Genomic DNA, 13,964 nt, shown 5'->3' with positions numbered 1-13,964 from the left:
GCCATGGTGCATTTGATATGGCCATATCAGGAGCATGTAAGCTTTCACGAAACTCGTTTGATTATGAACAACTCGTAAAAGATACGCCATCAATGACAACACCAATCAACAGAACATTAAAAACTGAATGGAGTACGATGGTTTTCATGAAACAAGTATTTGAAAAATATGCATAAAACAAAGAAGGCTTACCAGAGAAAAATAAGAAGAGGTCACATGAAAACCGCAAAACAGGCAACTGACGCCATATTGCTCAACTTGACTGGATGGAAAACGATCAAGTGACATACCAGGATGTCCTTTCACTGGATGTTGCTGCAATTTAGCGGATTTTTTAGTTAACTAACTCACAATAGGGGGGGTGGCCATATCAGGAACATGGCCGTAACAGGAGCACCCACCTTATGATTTGTTCGAAGTATTAGGCCTACGAGGAAAACGATTGTATAACATAAAACGACATTATATTACATGTTACTGATGAAACATTAAAAGGTTAAGTGTTATTGTTGTTGTTGTTGTTATCATCATCATCATCATCATCATCACCTCTGTACGTCGACCCTTTTTCAGCAGATGTACGAATAATGCGGTTAGCTCCTCAATTTGAACTCACTGATTTACTACAGTATGTGATTTCAAATGAAAGCTAGATGTAAGGACTTGACAGATGTTGAACTTTCAAATCTTTGCCAAAAAATAAATATCCGAAGCTTCGTTCTTTCGCTTGCTCTGTTGAAGCCATGTTCACTACAACTTCAGTTGTGAAAAATTATTTTCAACAATGAAAATAGTAAAAACCAAATTTAGATCACGACTGACAGACAAATACCTTCGTGTTCAACTACGACTGGCAGTAAGTGACATCATTCCTGATTTTGAAACTTTGTCGCAGAGACATTCTGAAGACAGTTAATTTTAGGTTGTGATATTGTTCATTTCTTTCTTCGTTACACGTACTAAACATTAATTTGTAGCCTTGTACTGTATAAAATTATATTTAAGTGCTTGACGTAAGGAAAATGAAAATCCGTTAATAAGTCAGACAGTTGCTTCACTTCCCCTTCGGGTGTCCGCCTCCCTCCATAGGTCCTATGCACGTTGCAGGTTACACAGTGGCTCGGCGCACGATTACATTTTCGCCACCGCTGGCATATATTATTGTATGTAACAAAAAAGTGAAATACCATACTGGTGGAAAGTCCATACTTTTCTCATACAAAATGTTTTCTTCCCAAATGTTTAACACCGTCTTATTCAGTAACTATTACAATTAGGATCGTGATTTTTGTCCATATCGATAAAAATGTAGAAATAATTAAATGTAAATCCTTCAATAACTGTCACAATTTATTAGGCCTAATGATTATACAGATCATAATTATAAGTTTAATATGACTAGCGCTTTCGCAGTGTGTGGCATCATCAGGTCTAAGAGATAACATATGTCAAGCTGTATGAACGTAAAAATAAGGTGTAAGAATAACCTTACAAAAGTATATGAGGACAGATGTGAATACTGATAAAACGATAGCATGCAACAAACACCTCAAACATAGAGTTTCAATAAAAATAAATTGTTAAGATGTGCAATTAATTACAAGTTAAAATTCAGTTTGTTGAATGTAACTTATGAAAAATCTTACAAAATCATTAAGGGGTTCGGTACAGCTTATAGCAATAAAATTTTGGAGATATTCAACATTTTTTCCTCCATTACTGTATCTTGTACAATAATGAAAATTAGTATGTGAAAAACACTGTCCTTCTGCTATATGAAAAAAAAAATATTTTTACGATTTAAGAAAATTATTTATATAGCTAGATATTTTTTTCGTAATTCAAAATGGTGGCAGTTCACTGTTCAGTGATGAAGCCTTTCCCTCGTAACTCAAAAACTATCCAACATTCTGTGATGAAATTTTTTGTGTGCATTATGCATGTCATATCTACAGTACGATGCAAAATCACTCCTCTACCTTCGGTATGTTGATAAATAATAAATTCATTTAAAAAATGGTCAAATATCAGTATTTTCTTCTAATACAAAATAAAAAAATATTGTTTATTAAGGAATGTAGTTGAAAGAACACGATATTGTAAATATCAATTTCAGCAATAAAATAAAAGAGAGAGACCATGAAAACGTTAACAAGTTTATGAGTTATGAGGGAAACACTTCATCACTGCACAGTGAACTGCCACCATTTTGAATTTTGAAAAAAAATATATATATACATTTTTATTTAAATGGTAAAAATATTTAATGTTGAATATTACCAAAAATTTTATTGCTGTAAGCTGTACCTAACCCCTAAAGTTAAAATCAAATGGACAGATAGCATAATATGTACTGTAGGTTGAAATAAAAAGCTTTAAAAGTTACAGTATTTGATGTAAATACGTGAAGTTACAGAGTTGAATAGGGTAGCTGTATATAGTCCAATCATCACGACGCTAGGTTATGAAAGCATTTTAATATAGAGAACAATCAGATGAAGGTGTGTGACGCTGCACAGACGGTTGAGTAATGTTGACTGAGTAGGTCGACAGTAGATCTAAGGTAAGAAAAGGAAATTAGCTTTCTCATTTAATAACTCTTTTTAAAACGCAAAGGCTACTCAAAGATTATGAAATGTTGATTTTTAGTGGGTTATTTTACGATGCTGTATCAACATCTGAGGTTATTTAGCGTCTGAATGAAATGACGGTGATAATGTCGGTGAAATGAGTCTGGAATCCAGCACCAATAGTTACCCAGCATTTGTTCATATTGGTTATGGGAAAAAACCTCAACCAGGTAACTTGTCCCTACCGGGATTCGAATCCGGGCCATCTGGTTTCACGGCCAGACGCGCTAACCGTTACTTCACAGATGTGGACGAAATGTTGATATTATATTAGTATTACTTTTAATATTACATATTTATTTAAATAGTTTTAATTATGAATTATTTTATTTTCTATTTGTGATGGTGGAATGGTACAATTAAAATGATAGCGAAAATGGACGGACTCGCAAAGAAATCCTACAGCCACTCTCTCCACCATAAATCCCGTAGAGTACGTCGAAAATAAGACCTCGACCTCTTCGTTGTAAAACAGCTTTCTGACAGTGGGATACAGATGTATGCTAATCACTTAAAGAGTTGAAGGCCGTGTCTTTTATTGCAGTTATATACATGAGATATTGCTCGAGAAGTAGATCACTAAATTATAGGATTATCGATTTGTAAAGTTTCGTTTCAGCTCAGTCCAACCGAAAGACGGAGCCAAACGCTCTGACTCTCTTAAGTATTCAGCAGTTCCTCATAAATACGTGATGCTCCAATGGCATTAAATATGTAAAGTGAAAAGGCAAGACAGCCATCTTTCGTAATTTAAAGATATTTACATTATTGGAATATAACATACTTGAAATTATATCTTGCATGACTCCTGTGACAGGGGTGAACATATTTGTTACGGCTAATTTTATGATAACCCTGGTAGACCCTGCTCTTTTGGGTCATAGTAGTTCAGGGATGTGTAATATATTTAAACCTTGGACTGTGAAGAATAATAAGATTGTTATTAAACCGTAACGGAACTTCATAGCACATTCCATTGGCGTCTTTACTACAGTTGTCATAGTTCAATCACAGTCTATTATATACAGTCACGAAGCTTGAGTTTATGAGAGTACTAGGAACAATAGACTGTGCAGGTACTATTTCGCATTGTCTGTAATGAGGCGATAATAGCGATCCTAGTGGTTAGTAACTATCTATGGATGCATATTTACTACATATTGAGCTTCATGACTGTATATACTAGACCAACCATGGGGAAAAATGGCTCCGAAGGGCCACTGCACTCAAAGCCGTCTTATCTCATACCACCGACCCTCTCCTCCGCCTGGTGCTTCTCTAGACATGCTTCATTCAGTGGCGGGTATGGCTTCGATCTCGGGACGTCAGTTTCAGGAAGAGTGGCAGAAAGAATTTTTTGTTACTTGCAAAAAGAAGAGAGAGTGTTGCTTAATATGTAGGTTTAAAATTGCGCATATAAAACGCTTCAATATTAAACGCCACTTTGATCGGAAGCATAAAGCGGACTTCGGTGATCTTACAAGTATTTATTTACAGTTTTAAAAGATATTTTCGTAATATTTGTGAAAAGATACAAAACAAGATATGTTTATGGTATTTTCAGAAGTGAACTTATTTAAAACTTTGAGTGCATATTAGGCCTACTTGATGCGTTCTCTTTCCAGAAAGATTTTCAGAAGTAACTGCAATGGACATGGAGATGTGTCCGTTCAATAATCCATTTGTATTTGATGTTACCCAAGCATCAGAGCCACTATAGAGATGCAAAGGAGCACGCCACTAAAGTGTTTAGGAAAAAATGGATTACCTACAAGAGGAGCAATTCCCTAATCTGCGCACATTTGCAATGAGTATGGTATCTATGTTTGGCTCAACTTACTGTTGTGAACTGTTTTTCTTTTCAAAATGAATATGACCAAAAGTATCTCCAGATCTAGGATCACAGACATGCATTTAGTTTCAGTATTACGGTTGAGTTGTTCTATTTTAGAGCCAAATATATCCTTTTTTGTTAATAACAAGAAATTTCGAGGGCAATTAACAACAAAAAAATGAAAACCAGCAGTATATGCCTACAGTAATATTTCGTTTCATTCATATCTCATATATATTGTTTAATATGTTTTAAAGTTAAATGACAGTGGAGCTTAGTTTTACTTTCTTTAGTATTTATAAAAAGAAACAATTGATTTTGTTGATAATTATATTGTGTTTAAATCTTTCAAGGTAAATGACAATGGAGCTTAGTTACTTTATTGATTTTAAAAAGAAACAATTTATTATGTTGAGCATGTATCTTTTAATATATTGTGCAGTTAAATGACAATGGAGCTTTGCTTTTTTCTTTATTGTTTTTAAAAAAGAAATATTTTATTACGTCGATCACAAGGCAGTTCAAGAATTTTTCGTGCACATGATAAAGGAATGGTTATACAATTGAAAAATATATAATTTGCCCAATGACAGTAGGTGGCCGTCATAATTATTGTATGATACGTGTACGTCCTATAAACAAAATACTGTAAAGATTTTAAAACGAGAAATAAGAGCGGAGAAATTACTGATGCGCAAGGTGTGTCGAGTCCACCACTGCACTTGACTTAGCAAAACAACTGCCTTACCCCTCGCCTGTCAATCAAACGAATGTGGGGTGAGTAGGAACGTTCCCTCCCTACTTTGTTTATAGTCCCCATAGCTGTACTAGACTGTGGTTCAGTGATGGCAATATTATGATGGCCTATTACAATGGATTTTAACCTCAAATTGAAGTATACGAAATGATTTATTTAGGACTACGAGAATTGTTCCTTAAAATATGTTAATTGAAAACGGAAATTAAAATATTTAATAAAATGTTTTTTTTTCAAAACATTAATTTATCTTATTATAGTAGTTATAATATTTATTACAGATTTTATATACTGCGAAATACATTTTTAAAATATAAAGGTTGTTGGAAGAGGAAAATTAAAACATTTCTGATTGTAATAAAATACGATACATTCGCTATAAAGCAGTAGGTTATTTATATTTTTTGTTCAACTTTCTCGTTTAGGAGAGGAAGTACACCTTACCAACTCTACAAACTATATGCAGTTAAACCATTCATATCTCAGTATCTTCCAGTCCTAATTAAGTGAAATTTGTCAAATTTTCAAAATTTCCGTTTACTTTATTTCACATTTTAATATTTTCAATGTTTATAATTAACAGTAATTCATTTCCAATATCTTTTATAAATATTATGTAATCATTATTATGTTTCAAAAAGTTATCGATTTTTTAAAATATGATCCTGACATTAAATTTTTTCACTATCGTAACTGCATGAACATAAACTAAAATGTTTGATTTTTCTCTTGGAAAAATATTTTTTTTAACTGTTTATAAACTACATTATTATTGTAACTTTTTAATGAACCACATTATTTTATTAAATATAAATAACAAATTGCTGAGTTAAGATTAGGCCTACTGTATACTCTTTATTTTTAAAATGTGAAAAATGCACAGGCACACAAAATTTAATTAAATACGCCAAAAACTTTTTGTGTTATCTGGGAAAAACAAATGCAAATTACAAACTTTCAGAAAATTAGTGACAAAGAGTAAACTTAAAAAGACAGTGAAGTGACATGTGCGAAAGTTGATGAGAGTATCTCGGGCACTATTAGAGTTAAGTAACTAATTATTTCACCACCAGAAAGAGAAAATTGTATTCTATAAAGAAATTTTGAAAGTTATTTTTAAAGGACATTCCAACATTATTAGCAAAATGATAAATGCTGCGGCTCTTGCATACAATTTAGGGATATTCTCTCTAATTTTTAATGTTTATGTATATCAGATGGATGATTGATGTCAAGTATAATATCTAACATAGCAATTTTCTCTGCCTTTATCGCTCATAAAAGTTGTTCAATGTTTTTCAGGAAATATTGCGTACTACTACTTTCACCGAGAATGGGAAAATGTTTGAGCAACTCAGACAATTTCAGTATTTAAGGAACATTAATTTCGGACATAAAAATTGATACTAAATTATAACTGTATAAATATTATCTATAGTAATCTCAGACCACGAGTGACATTTATTAGGACTATTTCGTGAATAAAATAAAAATGTAAATAATATATCGCTAAAATTCACTCACAAAATGTTAATAATTGTATATTTACGAATACTTGACCTATTCAGACATTGTGAAGTTGAAATGGATTAATATCGATTATTGCAATAAAGAAATTGGATGTTATTCAGTAATGCCAATTGCGAAAAGCAAAATATAGTTTAACAATGTTAATTACATATACTGTGCTTTTCTCTTGTTATTATAACAGAAATACATTTTCATTATCTGCTGAAATCATAATTTAATTTAAACATTTTATAATATGATTACATGTAACCTAATTAATACATTAATTAAATTAAGAATTGTTGAAAACGCAATTATCAAATCTAAATGAAGGAGTGTAATTTTTTTTCAGATAGCCTACATGGAATTAGAAGATGAAGCTGTTGGTGTGGAAGTAGAATTTCGCACTTTATTTAGTACTTCATCGTTACATTACACACTACACCGAGAACTAAGAACAATGTAATATGTGTGGAGACAGCTATACAGCAATGCTTATGTATTCACACTACAGCGAGACATATGTTGCTACACAGTGAAGCCATCTCTGTACAGATAATTAAAACACGATTTTTTTTAGCCATACGGAAAGCAATTTGATCAAAGGTCTTGTATATAATATTATACAAGGTCCTTGGATTTGATATGCGCCGATGTTACATAAATTTGAACATCTTACTTTCTATTAATTGTTTAATTTCATTCACGTAATGTAAATTTTATAGGCTACAATTACGTTAGGTTACCTGTGGGAGCGGGACCAATGTCAGCTATGCCTATTTCGACCGTTACTCCGTACTACAGGAAAGCACTTTTCATAGCTCGACAAACACATTTTCGCTGTAATGTGTAACGGGACTAAAGCTGCATCTACACAGTTCAATTTTTCATGCGCGTATGCATGCAAACTGGGAAGAATATTGAAATAATCCAATTTAAAGCGTACGTTCAATTAAAATGCATCAAGATTTTGTGTCTACATGGTGCGCCGTTTTGAACTCGTCTTCACTGCATAAATATATTAATTAATATTAAACATCAATCTTTAATTCATTGCTTGAATGCGTAAAGTTGAAAGAAAAGTTTAACCGTATAGATACATATTAATGGATTCATGTTCATTGATTTACGGGGAAACAGTTGGGGACACTGACTAAACAAAAGAACGACCATGCGATAAATTGATAGCGATAAATCTAGCTGCAAAAATTATCGCGATGTATGACTGTGATTGGTTGGAATTCAAAATGTCATTACAGTTCATTGGTCGAAAATGGAATGACGTCAAATGAACGAAATAGTCAAACTAATAGGATAATTAAAAGCCATTTTGGAAAACAAATGATGACAAAAACTGAGATTACACAATACTGCAGCTGAAGTAACACGCCGTTTCGGGAGCGAAACTTGGGTACTACGAAAACGAGACCGACAAAAACTAGAGGCAGCACAAATGATATTCTTAAAAGCTTTACTTGGAATCACAAGATTAAGCAAACAGAGAAAAGAAAACATCAGTGAGAAATTAAAAACTAAATTCAGGATTGACAGAAAAAAAATGGAAAATCATATAGCTACAAATCAGAATTCCACGAAAGACACTGGAATATACGCCAATAGGAAAACGGAACAGACACATCATAAACTAGGTGAAAGGACTAATTTTCTCCGTAAAAGAAGAGAAACAGGCAATTTACGCCTAAACATGATCACTTTGAGAATGATGATGATAATTAGGGTGATGAACTTTCACAGAATAGAGTCTCAAAATTGTCAGAGGAGGTGATAGTATTTACAGAGACAAATTAAATTAAAAAGTCCCTCTTTTATAGAGGTTATTACACTTTTACTAGTCATACTAATTTTGACCAATGAAACAGTACGGAACGACGTCTTGCAACCAATCATGGCTGCTTATCCTACAATTTTTATCACCTCCCTAGCATGTGTTTCTTTGTTTGACAACATTGCATAGTACTTTCAATAATTGTATCTTTTAAAATGATTAATGTTTATTTCATCATAGAGTACTTTATTTCTTCAAATCTTTATATTATACTTTCTTCTAACCGTGTAATAGTCAATTAAATCCCACTCGAGTTTTGATTTTCTTTAGATAAATCAAAACCTCTAGTGAGATAAATATTGTAGATAAGTGGATTAACTTCAACACTAAAATTATAATTGTTTTCAATTATATAATTCGTAATTTTAATGTTTCATTCTTCAGTTTTTTTATTTCTTCAAATCCCAATATTTTTATTATCATTTTTCTGTCGTCAATATATTTTATTACCTTTTAAATTGTTATATGTCTTATTAATTATTGTTAGAAAAATGTTAAGACATTTAAATAATCTTATCTTGACACGAAATATGATGAAAAATACTTCTTGTCTGTTCCAATTTCTTATACGTAATATCAAATATTAATTTTGTGATTTATTCAACATGCATTTAACTATGAAACTTCGCAATTGTTTAAAATTCTAACTGTAGCCTATCATTCTGTTATTGTTACGTCATTAAAAATATGATTATATTATATTTAATCTGGAGTGCTGTTTAGATATCACAGTAAAACTTATGAAAATAATCCCAACCAAATGGAAGAGATATGTAATATCCTGCATGAATTTATTTATTGGCATGTAAGATTTATTTAAATGTAAGCTCTGCAATATTACGAATATAAACTATCACTGTAAAACAAAAATGAACAGCGTCGTCGTAAAATTTAACAGCACGAAAATATTTCAATTCCTATAAAAACTAATATTACTGAAATAATAAATCAATTGAATATGGCTCCTGTCGCAAGCTGACCTACATACTGCAATCCTAAAAATCGATGGAACATCTTGCTGGAGAATTTGTATTGCTTGAATAGGCGTATAATTATAGTTCTACAATAATTTAGTTGTCACTTAAAATTTATCGCGATTCACTTTGTTTCTGTTACTGCAAGAAACAATATTAATAATCGTACAATCCAAATCTCCATTCCGGTATTAATCGTTGTTTATGATATTCAGTAATTCTAAATCTTATTATTCAATTCTTGGTTAAATATTTCGTAATAAGTTTCCGATATTTTCTCTGTTTGAAATCTATTTATTTTTTTCACAAGTTCCCCGCGAATTAAAAATTATTATATTTAAAACATTAGCATTTGTCCCATAAGCCACTTCTCGAGTCAAGAATACTATCATGTTTCAGTATTTTAGTTTAAAGATCACAATTGTCATTAAATTTTAGAGCTCATTATAGGCCTATAATATATGTTACGTATGCATAAAGGGGCAGAAATGTATAAATGCAGAAGAAAAAATACTGAATATATATGCAAATTACAAAACAATCTACTAAATTATACAGTACAATTAACTACAAATAGGCAGAGATTTAACGTCGTGTATGAGCCGTTCGTGAACATGAATGTTTTTACATCATCCGAATTGTTTTAAATATACGATCGATACCATGCTAACCACACATGACAAAAGTTCCAACGTGTATTTTCTTAATACTCATATGGAAAGTTCTACAAAAATAAACCACAGTAAATTTTCGGTAGGAATACGAGAAACCATCGCCTGATGAATGTTTCACAAATATTAATGTAATAATTATTATGACATTAACATCATTCCAATAATTTCGCCTTTTCTCTGCTATTGCAGAAAGTGTTATTTCTCTTTATCTTTATACGCCTGACGATGACGAATGTTTCATATGATGATTATGTTCTACGTCATAGCACTCTACTGGTACCCGGGCATTAGAGAAATTGGAAAGAGCAGGGATACAAAATTTACTCAAACACTGACTACTGAAAGGATAGCCAATTTCCTACGCTAATCATTAGCGTGCACAAAATATCGATTTCCTAATAAATCTGAAACTTAAATATCCAAAGTATTACCAAAACTATGCATTTCTTGCAGTAATTGGAAGTTATTCATGTAAAATATTGTTTACATTGAAATATATATCGATGGAGACAATGAATTGCATGTGAAAACGTCGAATACGGCATAATTTGTGAAGTATATCACTTTTCAATACGTTTCAGAAAGCTATATCACACATTTTCGCATATGAATTGCAATACTAATGGTTTCTAAGCTACGGTAGGCAATAGATAGCATGTACTCACCTTCTCCGGTCTGTTAGGATCCTATCAGACGAAACATCGATGAGTTTTCCATCAGCTACAGGTCTCCATTGTGCAGGTTTCTTCTAGGCTCAACAAAGCTGCTCCACTTTCGCAAAATACCATAAAGTACAACTAAAATGAAGCCAATATCCCACCATAAAACACGCCCTTCTGTGACAAATCATGGCGCCATCTCTACGTTGCACCGATGTTTCTAAGAAAGATTATACTCGTCACACAATCGAATAAAACACTACAAGCTCTTCCTTCTCTATAGAAAAATATGCAGAAACTATGTGATCATTACTGATAGCTTCTTGGCATCTCGTTTCTGCTGGTATTCACTAACAATTCTCCCCGCGGAGTTCGTAAAAGACGAGCGATTTGCTAAAATAAAAGAACAAAAACATCAACTCACACCTGTAGATTCTCTTGAAAGTCATACCACCATTCCCCGGGTGCTAGAGTTCACAGTTATCTATATTCACGACTTTACTTCACAACAACTGTGAATTTATTGTAAATGAGCAAATACGTGTGCTATTAATATCACTTTAGCAAATGTACAAATCGCGTAAAAATACTGCATATGTTTCAGCTCAATATTTTGTTAGTAAAAACACTTTCTTAACTCTCAACGACGTAAAAAATGTTCACAGAAAGATTTAACTTCATTTTCTGAAGTCACAACCATCCATTCCAAACAAATATATACTTTTTCTTTTAATTTCACTTAATTCACACATTTTTAAAGTTATATGAACCAGAAAAAACAGTGTTTCTTTCAACACACGACACGCATAAAAACACACAATTTTTAAACCACAATTATAAATAGAAGTAATTTAGTATTTCCCTCCACGAAAACTTAAATATGGTATTTATCTTTATTTATAAAATACTTAAAGCATGGCAGTTCAACAAATCACGTATTTTTTATTATGACAGCTGAGAGATGGGATCTATACCTACAAATAAGAAGGGACTTGTGGTTAATCGTGGGGGAATATTGCATGATGGGTAATATCCACAGTGACAGCTTGGCGTGGATTTTGCAGATCTTGCTTTCAGTTTTGTGCTCTTCTGAAGGGGTTCCTTATGCACACGCCCTTTCTCGCACCCAGCTCGATACAAACTGATATGATATGGATGCCCTCCTGCTTCCCACCAGCTTCCCGTCGTCGCCGCAGACGTCGTTACGGCGCCCCTGTCGCAAACAAAGACAGACGTTCAACTATTGTGCAGGACATGCGTGAGACATGTGGCAGATTCGCACAGCCTATTCAATAGTCTACCTGCTGTTAGGCCACCAAATATGTCATATTGCTCTCTTATACCAGTATCTGACTTAGTTCTATAGAAATACTTACAAAAATTGTAATACTCTGGAGTTATTGATTACTCTGAACATTCACAAGCATTAAAAAATAAACTGGACATATAAAGACAGACAATAACCAAGTGAAGATCTCAGAATTAATAAAAAAAAAAGTCAAAAATAAAAATTAACGAAATACCAAAAAAATTGAAATATGTGTAAAAACACATAAAACTGGTTTAATAAAATTGCATGAAATATGACTACGCAGTCTGAAAAGTACAGATCCAGAAACAAAATTTGGGCTACCTGAATTTTCCAAGCATGTGAGCACTGAGCATGAGTAGTATGTTATAACTGCAACATGGAAAATTCAGGTGGGCCAAATTTTGTTTCTGGGTCTGTACAAAAATAAATGGAATGGAAGGTCATTAGTTGCAATATCCTGCATAGTCATGAAAAATAAATTATTATTGTTATTATTATTATTATCATTATTATTATTATCATTATTATTATTATTATTATCACCCAATCATCATCATCATCATCAGACCTCTGTTACTATTACCATTAAAGTAAATTCTTTCAACATAAAGTAACTGATATGAGCAATCTAGCAATCTGTCATTCTCAAGTATACCAGGATAGGTATAAAAGGAGACTCTTAAAGGTACGATACATATAAGATATACTCCAGTGCTTAATTATAATATAGATACTATATTCATACTTTATCATTTTGGAAGTATTAGATAATTATATATTATTCTATGATTATTATTGGTATTATAATTTATGATTAATAAAAATAATAATAATAATAATAATAATAATAATAATAATTGTGATATTTTACAATTATGTAAACTATAAATCAATCAATTAACTGGATAAAATTTATTGTAACAAGGTGCCAGCTTCAGAGCATAATAATATGAAGAAAGGGGAAAGAAATTTACAATTATTTCTGTTGTAGAAAAGATTTTGACTCCTCATGTCTTTCGTAGGAACACTAGAGCTAAATTTATTTGAAAGAGACATAAGTTAAGCCACCGGCGTAGCTCAGTCGGTCAAGGCGCTTGCCTGCGGGTCTGAAGTTGCGCTCGGGCGCGGGTTCGATCCCCGCTTGGGGTGATTACCTGGTTGGGTTTTTTCCGAGATTTTTCCAAACCGTAAGGTGAATGCCAGATAATCTGTGGCGACTCCTCGGCCTCATCTCGCCAAATACCATCTCGCTATCACCAATCTCATCGACGCTAAATGACCTCGTAGTTGATACAGCGTCGTTAAATAACAGACTAAGAAAAAAGTACACAAGCTACAACACCTTGATGAGTCATTGCGCAGAAATCTGTAAGAACATAACGATATAAATTCTGTTGAATAATTTCTAATTTAACCAAATCAGTTTTTGTAAGAGAATTCCAAGCTATAAATTCATATTCAAGTTTCTATCTCTCCAAGTCCAATCTAAAGTATTAAGAGTAAATCAACCATAGAGGAAGAATAATTTATTGCCTATTAGACCCAATATTCTAATCGCATAATTATATACGTAATGTACAGACCCGGAAATAAAATTTGGAGCTCTCTTATTGTATGTTTCGCTTACAACACACTGCGCATGTACAGTAAACAAGAGCCCCTGTATATATGCTATTTGTTGAGAGTCATGGAAATTTTTGCCTACATACAGGCGGACTCCTATCAAGACTCGCTCCAAATTTTAATTCCGAATATGTACATGTTTGTAG

General features: G+C 32.5%; 1 protein-coding gene across 1 annotated transcript in view; it reads right to left on the bottom strand.

The window, feature by feature from the left end:
* LOC138709329 (uncharacterized) overlaps nt 1-11,710 on the bottom strand; it is a 619,328-nt gene extending 607,618 nt beyond the window's left edge. Inside the window, exon 1 of the mRNA XM_069840022.1 lies at nt 10,890-11,710. The gene's annotated coding sequence lies outside the window, so the exon portion shown is untranslated. The remainder of the gene's footprint in view (nt 1-10,889) is intronic.
* Nucleotides 11,711-13,964: the final 2,254 nt, after the last annotated feature.

This window comes from Periplaneta americana, chromosome 11 (assembly GCF_040183065.1).
Source record: "Periplaneta americana isolate PAMFEO1 chromosome 11, P.americana_PAMFEO1_priV1, whole genome shotgun sequence".
Taxonomy (NCBI): Eukaryota; Metazoa; Arthropoda; class Insecta; order Blattodea; family Blattidae; genus Periplaneta; species Periplaneta americana.
Note: the sequence above shows the minus strand (reverse complement) of the source record. Positions and strands in the feature narration are given on the sequence as shown.